Source organism: Mustela erminea, chromosome 6, assembly GCF_009829155.1.
Source record: "Mustela erminea isolate mMusErm1 chromosome 6, mMusErm1.Pri, whole genome shotgun sequence".
In the NCBI taxonomy this organism is placed as follows: Eukaryota; Metazoa; Chordata; class Mammalia; order Carnivora; family Mustelidae; genus Mustela; species Mustela erminea.
The window spans coordinates 126,660,114-126,674,957 of NC_045619.1; the positions used below are offsets into that span (position 1 = coordinate 126,660,114).

General features: G+C 36.8%; 1 non-coding gene across 1 annotated transcript; it reads left to right on the forward strand.

Annotated features, from left to right (window-relative positions):
- Positions 1 to 3,741: 3,741 nt before the first annotated feature.
- Positions 3,742 to 3,814, forward strand: TRNAK-CUU. Its single transcript has one exon. It is a non-coding gene; the product is annotated as a tRNA-Lys (tRNA).
- The last annotated feature ends 11,030 nt before the right edge of the window (positions 3,815 to 14,844 follow it).

Genomic DNA, 14,844 nt, shown 5'->3' on the forward strand with positions numbered 1-14,844 from the left:
GAAAAACAGAGGAGAAATCCACACCAAGATGGAGGCAGAGATTGGAATGATGTATCTACAAGCCAAAGAATGTGAAGGATTGCCAGCAACCACCAGGAGCTAGGAAGCGGAAAAAAGAAGATTCTTCTCTAGAGCCTTCTGGAGAGTTTGGCTCTGCCTACCTCTTGATTTTGGACTTCTAGCTTCCAAAACTGTGAACAAATAAATTTTTCTTGTTTTAAGCCACCCCGTTTGTGATACTTGGTTCCAGTAGTCCGAGGAAATTAATTCTCAGTTTTATACACACAACAGTGGAAGTGCATGGCAAAGCAGCAGCACAAAGGAAGGAACGATGCATTTCCGGAACTCATATGCACTGTGATGTTATTTACTAGTAGTGACTAGAAGGACCTCTTAGTAGACACTGATCTAGATACTTGGTATCCGTCACAAGCCAGAGGGGGAAGGAGGAGCAGAAAAATATTTGAAGAAATAAAAGCCAACAATTTTCCAAAATAGATGAAAACTATAAATCCACATACCCAAGATCCTCACATTTCAGGAGCTGAAAACAAGAAAGATTTCTCGCTCACATGACATTCAACGTGTTTCTGGGAGACTCTGCAGGGTGTTTTTCATCCAGGTGCTGGCTGAGGGGATCTTCCTCAGCTTTCAGCCAACATCACACAATTCTCAGGGTGGCTTCTAGTCAGTGATGAGCAAGGCAATGGATCAAAGGTTTAGTCATTTCTGCCCAAAGCAGAACTTCTCTGTTTTGCCCAAGGGCACTCTCTGATCCAGGGTCCTGCCTTTTGGGGGTGGATTCTGCACTGTGGTCTTACAGCTTCCCCTGCCCAGTCTTGTTTCCTCCCCTTTCCCTTTGTAACTTGTGCTCTGCAATCCAATGTTTATACCCGTGACTCCACCCCCACAGCTGCTTTCTGGAGGATCTAATCTGTGACCCTCCCCTTCTCCCTCCACCCCTCCAGCAGGAGAGGAATTTGGAAATCAAAGTAAAACAGATGGAGAAAGGTAGCTTTCTCTGTCTGATTCATGAAGAGATCTTTCTTGTAAAACAGAGAGCACTGTTTGTTGTTATTGTTGTTTGTTTGTTTGTTTGTTTGTTTTTAATGTTTTAATTTTTTAATTAACATATAATGTATTATTAGCCCCAGGGGTACAGGTCTGTGAATCACCAGGTTTACACACTTCACAGCACTCACCATAGCCCATACCCTCCCCAATGTCCATAACCCCACCCCCCTTCTCCCAACCCCCACCCTGCAACTGCAGTTTGTTTTGTGAGATTAAGAGTCTCTTATGGTTTGTCTCCCTCCCGATCCCATCTTGTTTAATTTATTCTTCTCCTACCCCCCAAACCCCCCCACATTTCATCTCAACTTCCTCGTAACAGGGAGATTATATGATAGTTGTCTTTCTCCAATTGATATATTTCGCTAAGCATAATACCTTCTAGTTAGTACTTGGATGGGAGAGCACGTTTTAATGGAAACATACCCAAGTAGGAGGCAAATGTTCTTTCAGCAGAGTAAGCGGCATTTTTTTGTAAGATAGATGGACTCTGTCACTGTAACAGGAGGACTAGGCTGTCTGTGGTCTCAGAAGAATTCTAATTCCCAGCTGAGTCAGTGGAAGCTAGCTGCAGCCTATCCCTGAGAGAAGCCAAACTGTCTTGCCCAACACCCAAGGAGCCAGAGCCTCTTTTTGTTCTTTCACAACCAGGCCATAGCTGGGCAGGCGAAAAGCCATCTACACCCAAGTGACATCTGTGCTGCAGATTTTGTGAGCCCCGAACGAAGCTGGGGATGTGGTCCTTTATCCTGGGGGGGTGGGGTGGGGGGTGGGGGGGGTGGAGAGTGGTCACTAACATTCCCCAAAACTGGTGCCGTGAAGGATCTTGGTCAGCAAAATCCCAGCCCGTAGTGGGCTCATGCCATGCTGCCTGAGGATGTTTCCTGGAAAACTTGAGTAATGACCTTTTGATTTCTAATTTTTGCAAAGTATGCCTTTACTTCCAGGCCAGTTCAATCTGATTTTAATCTGGGAAAAGAGGCACAGTAAAATTTAGGAAGGACGGGTTTTCTATCACTTGGCAGGTCACTGTCTGAATTTTTGTACCATCAGGAAGGACAGCTAGTCAACCTAGATTTCCTTTAATGATCCCTCCCCAAAGAAGGTTGCAAGGGACATCCTGTGTGGGATGTTGATAAAGACAGGTCAACATACTGTTTGTAAAGACATCTATCTGTGTGTAGAATTTCCTAGATGCAAATCGCTCTATTTTAGTTTTATGAATCTCAGTAGTTGGTTTATACTATAAAGTGGTTTCCCAAAGTCTTCAGGATAAAACCCAAAATGTTTTATGTCAATGTCTTGGGTGTGAGGTCTCTTTCTACCTCCCAGTTTTACCTCCTGTCCCTTCACACAGACTCTGGGGACTCATGTCATGGTAACTTTCTTGCAGTCTGCAAAATGTATCCTGTTAATATTATTTCCTCTATCTGAAATGAGAGCCACCTATTGTCCCTCTGGTGAAAACAATCATTTCTTGAAATTCAGCTTGTATCACCCACTTTTTGGAGCTCTCCTGTATTTTTCTTCCTTCCCTCCTGAACTTGTCAAATGAACATGTCTCTTGAACAATGTCATCTGTTGCTTCCCCCTGATACTTTCATATCTAATCATGGAGGCCAAGAACTGGGGAGTTACTGACAGCTTTTATAAAAGACAATGATTTTGTAGTCATTAATTACCTTACCCTTTTTATAGGTATAGTGCAGCTATTTTTAATCCATTCATGCAATTCAGATGAATCAAAGTAGAAAACATCTGTGTAACAACAATTGTTTTGTTTTGTTTTTGTACCAATGATCAGAATTTATTTAGCCTTACTATCTAGTCAGGTAAATGGTGATTTTTAAAGAACAGATTGGGGAAAGAATGGAAGTGCATACACACGATAGAAAATTCAAAAAGTACAAAAAATATACTGTAAAAACAAGTCTTTCTTTTGCCTCTAGTTCCCCAGTTCTCTCCCTGGAATTACTAATACTACAATTTATTGTGTATTTCTCCAGAGATATTCTAAATATATTTGCAGAAAAATAATTATATATCATAAATGGTAGAAAGAAACAATAATTTTTAAGTAAAAACCTTACTAAAATAAAGCACTAGTGTAAGTACTATAATTACTATATTCTTTACTATATGTTCCTGAGGAAGAGGGTCTTATATTTAGTTAATTAAATACACAATAAGCCAAAATCTGGATAGAGGAGTGAGGCAGAAACTTAAGTAATCAAATGTAATTTTTCAATAGATTCTTCTTGGTGTTACAGTTTTGCTTCTGAAACTAGTAGTCTAATTAAAGACTAATTTCCTAGTTCCAGAGATGGAGTATGAGTAAAACACAAGTGAGTTTTGTTGCCTCTTCCCGTCCTCCTGAGATGCAGAGAGAAAAACAAGAAAGATCTTCGTTGACTTGGGAGGTGGACATTCAGGTTTCTTAACCATTTCAGATATGGTGAGCACTCGCTGTCAGAAGAGAGGTGGGGACAGATTTGTTTCCGAAATGCACGGGTTTCTAAGGAACTAAATTCTTTTTCCACTTGTCAGGGCAGGAGAACACTGGGTTTGGTGGTCTCTCAGCAGTGGAATGAGCTGGCTGTTCTTCCTGTCACCTCAGACTGTCCCATAGCTGAGGACCTTGAATTCTGGCTTAAGGAGCCAACTGGGGGCACCTGGCTGGCTCAGTGGGTAGAGCATGTGACTCTTGATCTCAAGGTTGTGAGTTCAAACCCCACACTGGGTATAGGGATTACTTGAAAATAAAGTCTTAAAAAACAAAAAAGGAGCCAACTGGATACACCCATGGTTTTATAAGCCCGGTAGGGTATTCTGGGTAGGGCTGCCCGGATCCAAATTTCTTCTTCCACCTCTCCTTCTTATTTTTGCTTTAATTCTCTATTTATAAATGATCTTTTTTATATTTAAATCATCAGTGTAATCCCATATTACACAAAAGATATTGAATGTTATACCACTGAGAATAAGTCTCGCTCCTACCCTGGCTCTCGAGTCATTTAGTTCTGCCCCAGATGTGACAATTATCAATAGCTTGTATGTCTTCCAGAGCTTTCTCTCTGCAAACAGTAGAATGATATTCACAGTGGTCTGCACCCTACTTACTCACTTAATATCTTTTTGAGACTATTCCAAGTCAATACATATATGCTATTCTCTTTTTTTTTTAACAACTGCATATAATTTCATTGGTAAATAAACTCTCATTTATTGCATGACTCCTTTCTTAAGGGACATTTATGTTGATTTCATCCCCTTGCAAGTAGTGCTAGAATGAATTTTTTTTTCAGCTTTTTTGAATATAATTGACAAACAAGATTGTGATATATCAAGGGTATACAATGTTATTTGGTATTTGTATTTATTGATATTTATTGAGATTTGATATTATTTGATATTTGTATATGTAGTGCGTGGATTCTCACATCCACTGCCTCTCATATTTACCTTTGTGTGTGTGTGTGTGTGTGCGTGTGGGTGTGCACTAAAGTTCTACTCTCTCAGCAAATTTCAACTCTATAGTATAGTTGTATCAACTCTGGTTACCATGTTATACATTAGATCCCCAGACCTTACTCATCAGGGAGTTTGTACCCTTTTATCAACTTTTCTTCCTCAATTTCTCTTTTTCTCTTCTCTTCTTTTCTTGATTTCTATTTCCCCCAGCACCCAGCCCCAGGCAACTACTTTTCTACCCTCTGTATCTATGGTTTTGATTATTTATTTATTTATTATTTATTTATTTTTATTTATTATTTTCAAATTATTATTTTTTAGTAATCTCTATACCCAATGTGGAGCTTGAATTCATGACCCTGAGATCAAAAGTCGCATGCTCTTCCAACTGAGCCAACCAGATGCCCCTATGAGTTTGACTTTTTAAAAACAATTCCACAATATAAATGATACCATGTAGTATTTGTCTTTTTCTATGTGGCTTATTTCACTTAGCATGGTGTTCTCCAGGTTCATTCATGGTGTGACAAATGGCAGGATTGTTGTGGTGTTGTTTTTTTTTTTAAAGGCTGAATAATATTCCATTGTGTGTGTGTGTGTGTGTGTGTGCGCGCGCGCGTGTGTCTGTGTATCATATTTACTTTATCCATTCATCTGTCAACACTTAGGTTGTTTCCATGTCTTGGCTTTTGTGAATAATGCTGTAATGAACATGGAAATACAAATATCTTTTTGAGATTATGATTTCATTTCCTTTGGATAAATACCCAGAAGTTGGATTGCTAGGTCATATGGTAACTATATTTTTATTTTTTAATTTTTTAATTTTTTTAAAAGATTTTATTTATTTATTTGACAGACAGAGATCACAAGTAGGCAGAGAGAAAGAAGAGAAGCAGACTCCCTGCTGAGCAGAGAGCCCCAATGTGGGGCTCAATCCCAGGACCCTGGGATCATGACCTGAGCTGAATGCAGAGGCTTTAACCCACGGAACAACCCAGGCGCCTTAAGTAACTGTATTTTTAATCTTTTGATGAACTCCCATACTATTTCCCATAGTGGCTATACCAGTTTACATCCCACCAAGTATACAAGAGTTTCCATTTCTCCAAATCCTTTCCAGCATTTGTTATCTCTTGTTTTATTGATAATAGATGTCCTCTAACAGTATGAGGTGATATCTCATTGTGGTTTTGACTTGCATTTCCATGATGATGAGTGATGTTGAGCATCTTTTTATGTACCTGTTGGTCATTTGTGTGTCTTCTTTAGAAAAATGTCTTTTCAGGTATTTTGCCCATTTTTATTGGGTTATTTTTATTGATTGACTGACTGATCGCTCTTGAGGTATATGAATTTCTTATATATTTTGGATGTTAACCTCTTAATGGATATTTGATTTGCCAATATTTTCTCCCATTATGTAGGTTTTTTCCAGTTTGTTCATGGTTTCTTTTGCTGCGCAGAAAGCTTTTTAGTTTGATGTGGTTTTACTTTTTGCTTTTGTTATGTTTGCTTTTGGTGTCAAATCTAAGAAATCATTAACAAGACCAGTGTCAAGAATCTTACTCCCTGTGTATTCTTCTGAGAATTTCAGGTCTTACATTCAAGTCTTAATCCATTTTTAATTGATTTTTGTGTATGGTGCGTTGTATGTCTAGTTTCCCCAATACCATTTATTAAAGAGATTGTCCTTAACCCATTGTATATTCTTGGCACTGTTGTCAAATTTAATTGACTATGTAGGTATGCATCTGTTTATTTCTGGGCTCTTCATTCTGTTTCATTAATCTATTTGTTTTTATGCCAATACAATATTGTTTTGATTACTGTAACTTAAAAATATAGTTCAAAGTCAGGAAGTATGATACCTCCAGCTTTGTTCTTCATTCTCAAAATTGCTTTGGCTATTTGGGGTCTTTTGTATTCCATAAGAATTTTAGGATTTGTTATTCTATTTATGTGAAAAATGTCATTGGAATTTTAATAGGGATTGCATTGACTCTGTGGATGGCTTTGGGTAGTATGGATACTTAAATAATATTAATTTTTCCAATTCATGAACATGGAATATCTTCCTATTTAGTTGTGTCTTTTTCAATTTCTTTCATCAGTGTTTTATAGTTTTCAGTGTACACATTTTTTCACTTCCTTGATTAAATTTATTTCTAAGGGGGCTCCTGGGTGGCTCAGTGGGTTAAAGCCTCTGCCTTCGGTTCAGGTCATGATCCCAGGGTCCTGGGATCCAGCCCCGCATTGGGCTCTCTGCTCAGCAGGGAGCCTGCTTCCTCCTCTCCCTCTTTCTCTGCCTGCCTCTCTGCCTACTTGTGATCTCTGTCAAATAAATAAAATCTTTAAAAACAAAATTATTTCTGTATTTTTTTCTTTTTTAAACTATTGTAAATGGGATTATTTTCTTAATTTCTCTTTCTGATAGTTCATTGTTAGTGTATAGAAACAAACCTAATTTTTGTACCCTAAAACTTCACTGAATTTATTTGTTTTAATGGTTTTTAGTGGTGTCTTTAGAGTTTTCTATGTATAACACATTGTCTGCGAACAGAGATAATTTTACTTCTTCCTTTCTAATTTGTATGCTCTTTCCTTCTTTCTATCTTGGCTTAATTATTCTGTCTCATAATGTTGCTGGTACTGCACAATACTGGTCTATAAAGTAGTTTGGGCCATCAAATAATTTTCTCAGTAGTCACAATACTAGCAAATCCATAATTAAATATGTGTCTAAATATTTGAATCAGTTACATATCCCCATAACACTACACATTTTACTTACATCATAGGGCAAATTGTCATGGAAATAGAATCCAGTAGCCTTGCATTTAAGGCCAAAGTAACAATTATTTTAGGGGATATAGATTATTTTCTTGATTTTGGCTTTTAAGATGAGTTTTTTCTTGATTGAAGCCACTTGAAGGACTACCTTAGAACCTTCAAATCATAAAATGTAGTATTCAGAACTGCAGAAGGTAGAACTTCTGGTATGATCTGCTATTTTTAATTCTGGTGAACCAATTAAGTAAAAATGTTTTAGTAAGAGAATAGAAATTACAAATATTTCTCATCACAAAAACTGTAACATTCTATAAAAACACTTTTGGATAAATATAAAGCATACTAACTTTAAAAAAAAGATTTATTTATTTATTTGAGAGACAGAGAGAGAGCGAGCACAGGGGGGGAGGGGCAGAGGGAGAGTGAGAGAGAGAATCCCAAACAGACTCCCTGCCGAGGCCAGAGCCCAAAGCAGGGCTCAATCCCAAGACCCTGAGATCACGACCTTAGCCAAACCCCAAGAGTCAGACCCTCAACCAGTTGAGCCACCCAGGCGCCCCAAGCATAGCAACTTTCTATTTGAACTAATTAATTTCCAGTTAGTAATGCCAAACTTAGAAGGATAGTTTTGGATTTCGATTGTATTTATTAGATGTTCAAAAATGTAATGAGAATAATCCAAAATTGCAAGATCTACATGAAATATATTGTATGTGGTCAACATTAATATATTAAAAGAAAAAAGTCACTAGTGTTTAATTCCTGTTATAATTTGAATGCTAAGTAAGAACAGTAGAGTAACACTGGTTTACGCTTAATTTCTCAAGTATAAGGACCAAGTAGTATGTTATGACTACAATGAAAATAAATTGCGTAAGAAGTGGATTATATGTAGAACTACATTTTCTTTTCTGCAAGGTAGGAATGTGCTTAAAAGAGTTAGAGATTAAATTTGAAATAAAGAATTTGTTCTATTTTGAAGGGAAAAAAACTAAATCTCTTTATTTTGATATCATTTTCTTTTTGGATTTTTTTCCTTCTTTTAATATATATCAGCTCCATGGTGAAAAATTAAATTAGACTAATGTGATAGAGAAAATCTCTTGTACTTACGAGTTTGTTTTGTTGCTTAATCTTTGTGTGAGCATGATCTCGGTCTTCCATTAAATACAGATTTCAGAATATTTTATCCCTCTTTAAGTTTTTGATTCTTACAGAAAAATCATATTTAAAATCATGGCTATACTCCTGCAATCAACTGCTCAAAAAATCAGTAGCTCTTTCAGGGTTTTCTGAAGTTGGGGGTTTAGTCAAAATTAAGGATACATTTTAGATAATGCTGATCTCTTGCGAATTATGATTTTCTTAAATTTATAAAATTTCACTTATCATAGATTATACTCTGTTTGAAACTAATAATTATTTCTTTAAATATTTAATAATTAAGATGGTCACTGGTAGATATATTTATCCATTATAATTTTTTTAAGGTTTAATTTTTTTCTTTTTATTAACATGTAATGTATTATTTGTTTCAGGGGCACAAGTCTGTGAATCATCAGTCTTACACAATTCACAGCACTTACCATAGCACGTACCCTCCCAATGTCCATCACCCAGCCACCCTGCCTCTCCAACCCCTCTTTCCCCCTCTTCCAGCAGCCCTCAGTTTGTTTCCTGACATTAAGAGTCTCTTATGGTTTGTCTCCCTCCCCGGTTCCATCTTGTTTCATTTTTCCCTCCCTTCCCCCGACAACTCCCTGCCCTGCCTCTCAAATTCCTCATATTAGAGAGATTGTATGATAACTGTCTTTCTCTGATTAACTTATTTCACTTAATTTTTTAAAACACAAACAAACAGTGGGAACCTTTCCTCTCTACTTATTTCAAAATATACTATAATTGGTTATTATCATCTTTTGCTTTTTTTTTTTTGAGAAGTTAGGTCAAATTTTAATTAATTTTTTTTTAAGATTTTATTTATTTATTTGGCAGACAGAGATCACAAGTAGGCAGAGAGGCAGGCAGAGAGAGAGGAGGAAGCAGGCTCGCTGCTGAGCAGAGAGCCTGACGCGGGGCTCGATCCCAGGACCCTGGGATCATGACCTGAGCTGAAGGCAGAGGTTTTAACCCACTGAGCCACCCAGGTGCCCCAAATTTAAATTAATTTTAAGTAAGAATTTTCATTTTTAAAAAATATTTCATTTATTTATTTATTTGTCAGAGAGAGAGAGAGAGCACAAGTCGGGGGGGGCGGAAGGCAGAGGGAGAAGCCGGCTCCCTGCTGAGCAAGAAGCACAACATGGGGCTCGATCCCAGGAGCCTGGGATCATGACCTGAACCAAACAAAGGCAGACACTTAACTGACTGAGCCACCCAAGTGTCCCAATTTTGTTTTTAAAGCTTATTTTACTTGGCATTTTTTGAAATAAATGATGGAAAATGAAAAAATTTGGAAATGAAAGATTGATAATTTTGTCCTAAATTAGACACAATTTTCCAATAATTTGTAGAAACTAAACTAACTATACCTAAAATGATCTTGCCTTAGAACCAGATCCATGTGGGGTGGCCTAGTCCTTCAAATAAGGAGGGGCCAAAGGACCTTGCATAGTCAGGATCCAGGGTGATAGTCAGCACCTGCTCCTGGAAAGGCTTATGCTCAGACTCCTTTTCTGGCAATAATCACTTATCTGTCATGATCCAACCAAAATCTTCGGCCCATTTGGTTAAGAAAGCCAACGTGAGATCTGACCCGGCATCCTGGCCTACAATTTGCTATTGGATTACCTTACCACTCACCAAAGAGAAGGGCTTGGAGAACCATCCTTTCTACCACCAAAACACTGGTTTTCTTGGGGAGTCCCAGGTTATTCAATAGAGTTTATTTTGGTGCTTCTGATCTGGGTTGTATTTTTGATCAACCCACGTATTTTCGGTGCCAGGGGTCCTTAAGCTGAGATTGTTAAATAGACAGAGTTGTTCAGCTGCTGCTGCTGCTGTTTCTTCTTCTTCTTCTTCTTCTTCTTCTTCTTCTTCTTCTTCTTCTTCTTCTTCTTCTTCTTCTTCCTCTTCCTCTTCCTCTTCCTCTTCCTCTTCTTCTTCTTCTTTTCCTTCTCCTTCTCCTTCTCCTTCCTCTTCTTCTTCCTCTTCTTCTTCTTCTTTTTCTTTCAGCACGCTGAATGCCAGAAGCCAAACTAAAGGAATCTTCATGTCAAAGGATTGTTGAGACCATAGTTTCTACTGTTCTTCCATAAGCATAGGTTCACATTTCATGTAGGTAGCTGGCTAGTGGGAGAAGAAGTCATTCTAAGGCTTCCTTCATAGCATGAGATGTCCTCACAAAAAAATATATTGTCTGAGACACCTGTTATCAATCTTTTTCTTTAAGTGGAATACATCCTGTTTTCTCCTCAATCCCACAATCTCTAGCAAACAAGCTGGTATTTCCATAGTGCAAATTACAGAAACTGAGTTCAGAGTCCAAGGAATGTAATATCAAGTCTAAGAGCTAAATGAGTCCTACTTATGGACCCAGTCCACTAAGTTAGGCTGATTTTCAAGGCCTGGAGTAAAATAAACAATGAATATTGCTTATTTGGAAACTTTCTCTCAGGCTTTTAAATGATCTTTTTTAGGGTGTGGCTTCATTTCGTGTGAGGAGATCTCATTTTCACAGTGGGTACTCAGTGATATTACCCTTTTGAAAAGCCAACAGGGCTCCCCACTGATTCGTGACCATTTGCAGAACATTGTCAGTCTCTGGGGTCCTTAATTTTTTTCTCCCCTGGTTCAACGAGACAAATGCACTGAAACTCTGCCAAGGTTTTGCTTCAACCATTGCATGAGATAAAGAGGATTTACAGGCAAAGAACTCTCTTGAACAGCAGCCAAAAAAGCAGATAACTTTTAAATAACACACTGTGGTAGAAGAAACTGCCTTGTGGCAATCTACTTTTGAGAAAAATAGCAACTATTTATAGTACATGTTGGCAAACATGTATGCTAGGCTCTAGGAAAGGTGGAAGGTTACCATACTGTTTATGGTTTTTCTTACATGGCTAACACTGAATTGAATGTTACAGACAGAAGTTACATTTTTATTACTTATCTTCAACCAAGTTCAATTGATTTACAACAATCAGCCATATGACTAATTCAATTTGAATGGAAATGAGTTCAAAGAATACATGAAAAGAAACATACAATGATAAATTATCTAAATTATACAAATGTACCCCCTCACTTTAACAAATTTAGATTTGTAAAGTAGATAAATAATAGATAATTGCTTTCTTTTATTGAAGGGCTTTTTTCTTTTTCAGTATAAGGTGATTCATCTCCAGATTTCCCTAAATAGTGAACTCTCTTAATGTTCTTAAAGTATAATTAGATTCCAAAAATGCTTTTCAAAAACTTGTTTCTGGAACACATCTATTGCGTGTGAGCCGGGGAAGGGGCAGAGGGAGAGGGAGGAAACTCTCCCACGGAGTGCAAAGGCAGGACTCGATCCCAAGACCCTGAGATCATAATCTGAGCCAAAACCAAGAGTGGCTGCTTAACCAACTGAGCTACCCAGGCGCCCCTTGTTGACACGTTTTTTTTTTTTGAACCAATAAACCAGCCTTTATCTGCAAGCAAGAATCATTTATACCCACAGTTATACTCACAATTTCATTTCCTTTTTAGTTCAGAAACTTGAGAAAATTTTCTTTGGTCTTCCTCCTTGGTAGGAACTGGTAGTATATTTTTTATCTTAATTCTTTGCATAAACTTCTAAACAAGTATGATTCTAGTGGCTTAGATTCACCATTCTGAGAATATCATTTAATGTGGAAAACAGGTCCATGGAAAAATTTTACACCAACATTTCTCTGTAATTAACAGTCATTGATGGCATTTTGGAAACCAACTATTGATATACATCCTTTGACTTAGAATTAAATATCAGTATACACATCTTAAGCATTTTACCTAATTTATATTATTTGTTTCAACATATTCATTTAGCACTTTAAATATCTTATCTCAAAAAGTTGGTTTTGGTACCTTTCTGCAGAACAAATGATGGGTTTTTTTTAAGCTTTTCTCTTTAGGTAGTCTAACTAGATTTGTTAACTGGGTATACTTTGTATTGCCTACAGATTGATCAATGTTTGATTTCTAGATTAGGGCTATCTCTATGGCAACTCACATGCTGTAAATGCATCTACTTGTGATATTGCTCAAAAATTACATCTTTTCCATGCTCTTATCTTGCTCACCCCAAACATGGGCAATTTTAACATAGGCTGTTTAATTGAGTGATTCTATAATTATGTATGCGAGTTGGCTATTGCTATGAAATTAAACTTCATCTCATACAGGTGTAACTGGTTTCATAAAAAATTTATTCTTTTTAAAATTTTAAGCTCACAGATGCTTTAAGAAGTTCAAATCTTTTTGGAGGGGAGATGGCCTGATTTGCTAGGCACTGTTGCTTCACTTCATAACTTTTCCATGACAAAAAAAAAAAAAAAATGCTGAGGATTAAATGAATTACTGGAGAGCATACATGTGAATTTCAGGTAATCTTCATTATTCTGCATGATTTAAGGTTTCTGATTCCTTGGCTTTGTTGGTTTCCCACTTTTGCCCCTACATTTAAGATATATTGAGATATATTTATTTGTATATTATATATAAATATTTAAATACCGATATATATTTATTATTTATTAATATATATTAATATATTTATTTTGCTCCCAGATTTATTGAGATGTAATTGACATACATTGTATAAGTTTAAGGTGTACAATGTGATGATTTAACACACATATATATTGTAAAATGACTACCACAATAAGGTTAGCTAACATATCCTTCACCTCACATAATTACTGTTTTATTGTGGTTGCAGTGGTGGTGAGAATATTAAAGCTTTACCTGCATAACAGTTTTCAAGTATATAATAGAGTTATTGTTAACTACAGTCACTATGCTCTATCTTAGATCTCTGGAATTTATTCATCTAATAACAAGTGTCTCACCATTTTTCCCGACCTCTTGATTCCTGACAACAATGATTCTACTCTGTTTCTATGAGTTCAGTGTTTTTAGATTCCAAATCTAAGTGCGATCATACAGTATTTGTCTTTCTCTGTCAGACCTATCTCAGCATAATGCTCTCAAGGTCCATCCATATTGTCACAAATGGCAGAATTTCTTTCTTTATGGCTGAATAGTATTCCATTGTATATAGATACACATTTTCTTTATCCATTCATCTGTCAATGGACATTTAGTTTGTTTACATATCTTGGCTATTGCGGATAATGCTTTGCAGTACTGTTTGTGAAAATCATCTCTGAAAGCCTAGCACCTGTTCCTTCAGCCCTCACAACAATGCTATAAATCTTGAATTCTCTGTCAACTAGAATAGATTTTCTTGTCCACAGTGGAACTTCAAATGATACAGTAATTGGTACCAGAAGCAGCTGCTGACCTTAGAAATCCAAAGATGTAAATCTGGAAGTGGTTGTTGAACATGAGTGAGTTTGAAAACAGTGAAGAGATCTGTTTACTTTGAGAGGATTTCTGATGGGAATCACCTGTGGTCTCCTAGAAAGAAGTACTTTTTGGAGAGAGTTTTGACAGGACAAAAGTGGCTATGCTGTAGCAGAGTGTAGTAAACAAAAGCACCATAAGGGATGCAGACTGGGCAAATTACTTCTAATTATATTTAGTAGTTCTGAGACAGAAAATGACAGGCTTAGAGTTTTAAGTTTAAGTGATTGCTAGAGAACCAGAGAGTTCCAGTGACTGCCACACAATACCTTGTCTCTTGTAATCACAGTCTGGATCTATAAATTTCTGATTTATAATGTGTGCTGAATTCGTAGCCTCACCAGGCTTCTGAGAAGACCTAGAAACAGTGACCAACCCGGTAGCAATGAGCAACCCAAGTGTTTAAATTATGCTCTCTACATTTAATTTTCCACTATGATGAACCTGGGCAGAAAATATTTCCAAGTTTTATATGACAAATGACTTGTATCCAGAATATATAGAGAATTATTATGAGGCAATAGTAATAAGACAAACAGATCAGTTAAAAGTAGGACAAATATTTGAATAGATACTTCACAAAAGAAGATATAGACATGGTTAACAAAACGTAGAAAGAGCTGATCATTAGTCATGAAGAAAAAGCAAATTAAAACCAGAGGAGACACTACTACACACCCAATAGAATGGCTAAAATTTGAAGGCCTGATAATATCAAGTGTTGTAGAGCATAGGAAGCAACTGGATCAATCACTCATTGGTAGTGGGTGTGCAAATATAGTATGGATCCTCTGGAAAACAGTTTGGCAAGTTCTCATAACATCAAGCATACACATGGCATAAGACCCAGAAATTCCATTTTTGGGTATTTTCCCAAGGAAGGGGAAACATATGTTCACACAAAAACCTGTGTATAAATGTTTAGAGCAGATTTATTTATAACAGTCCAAAATTGGAAAG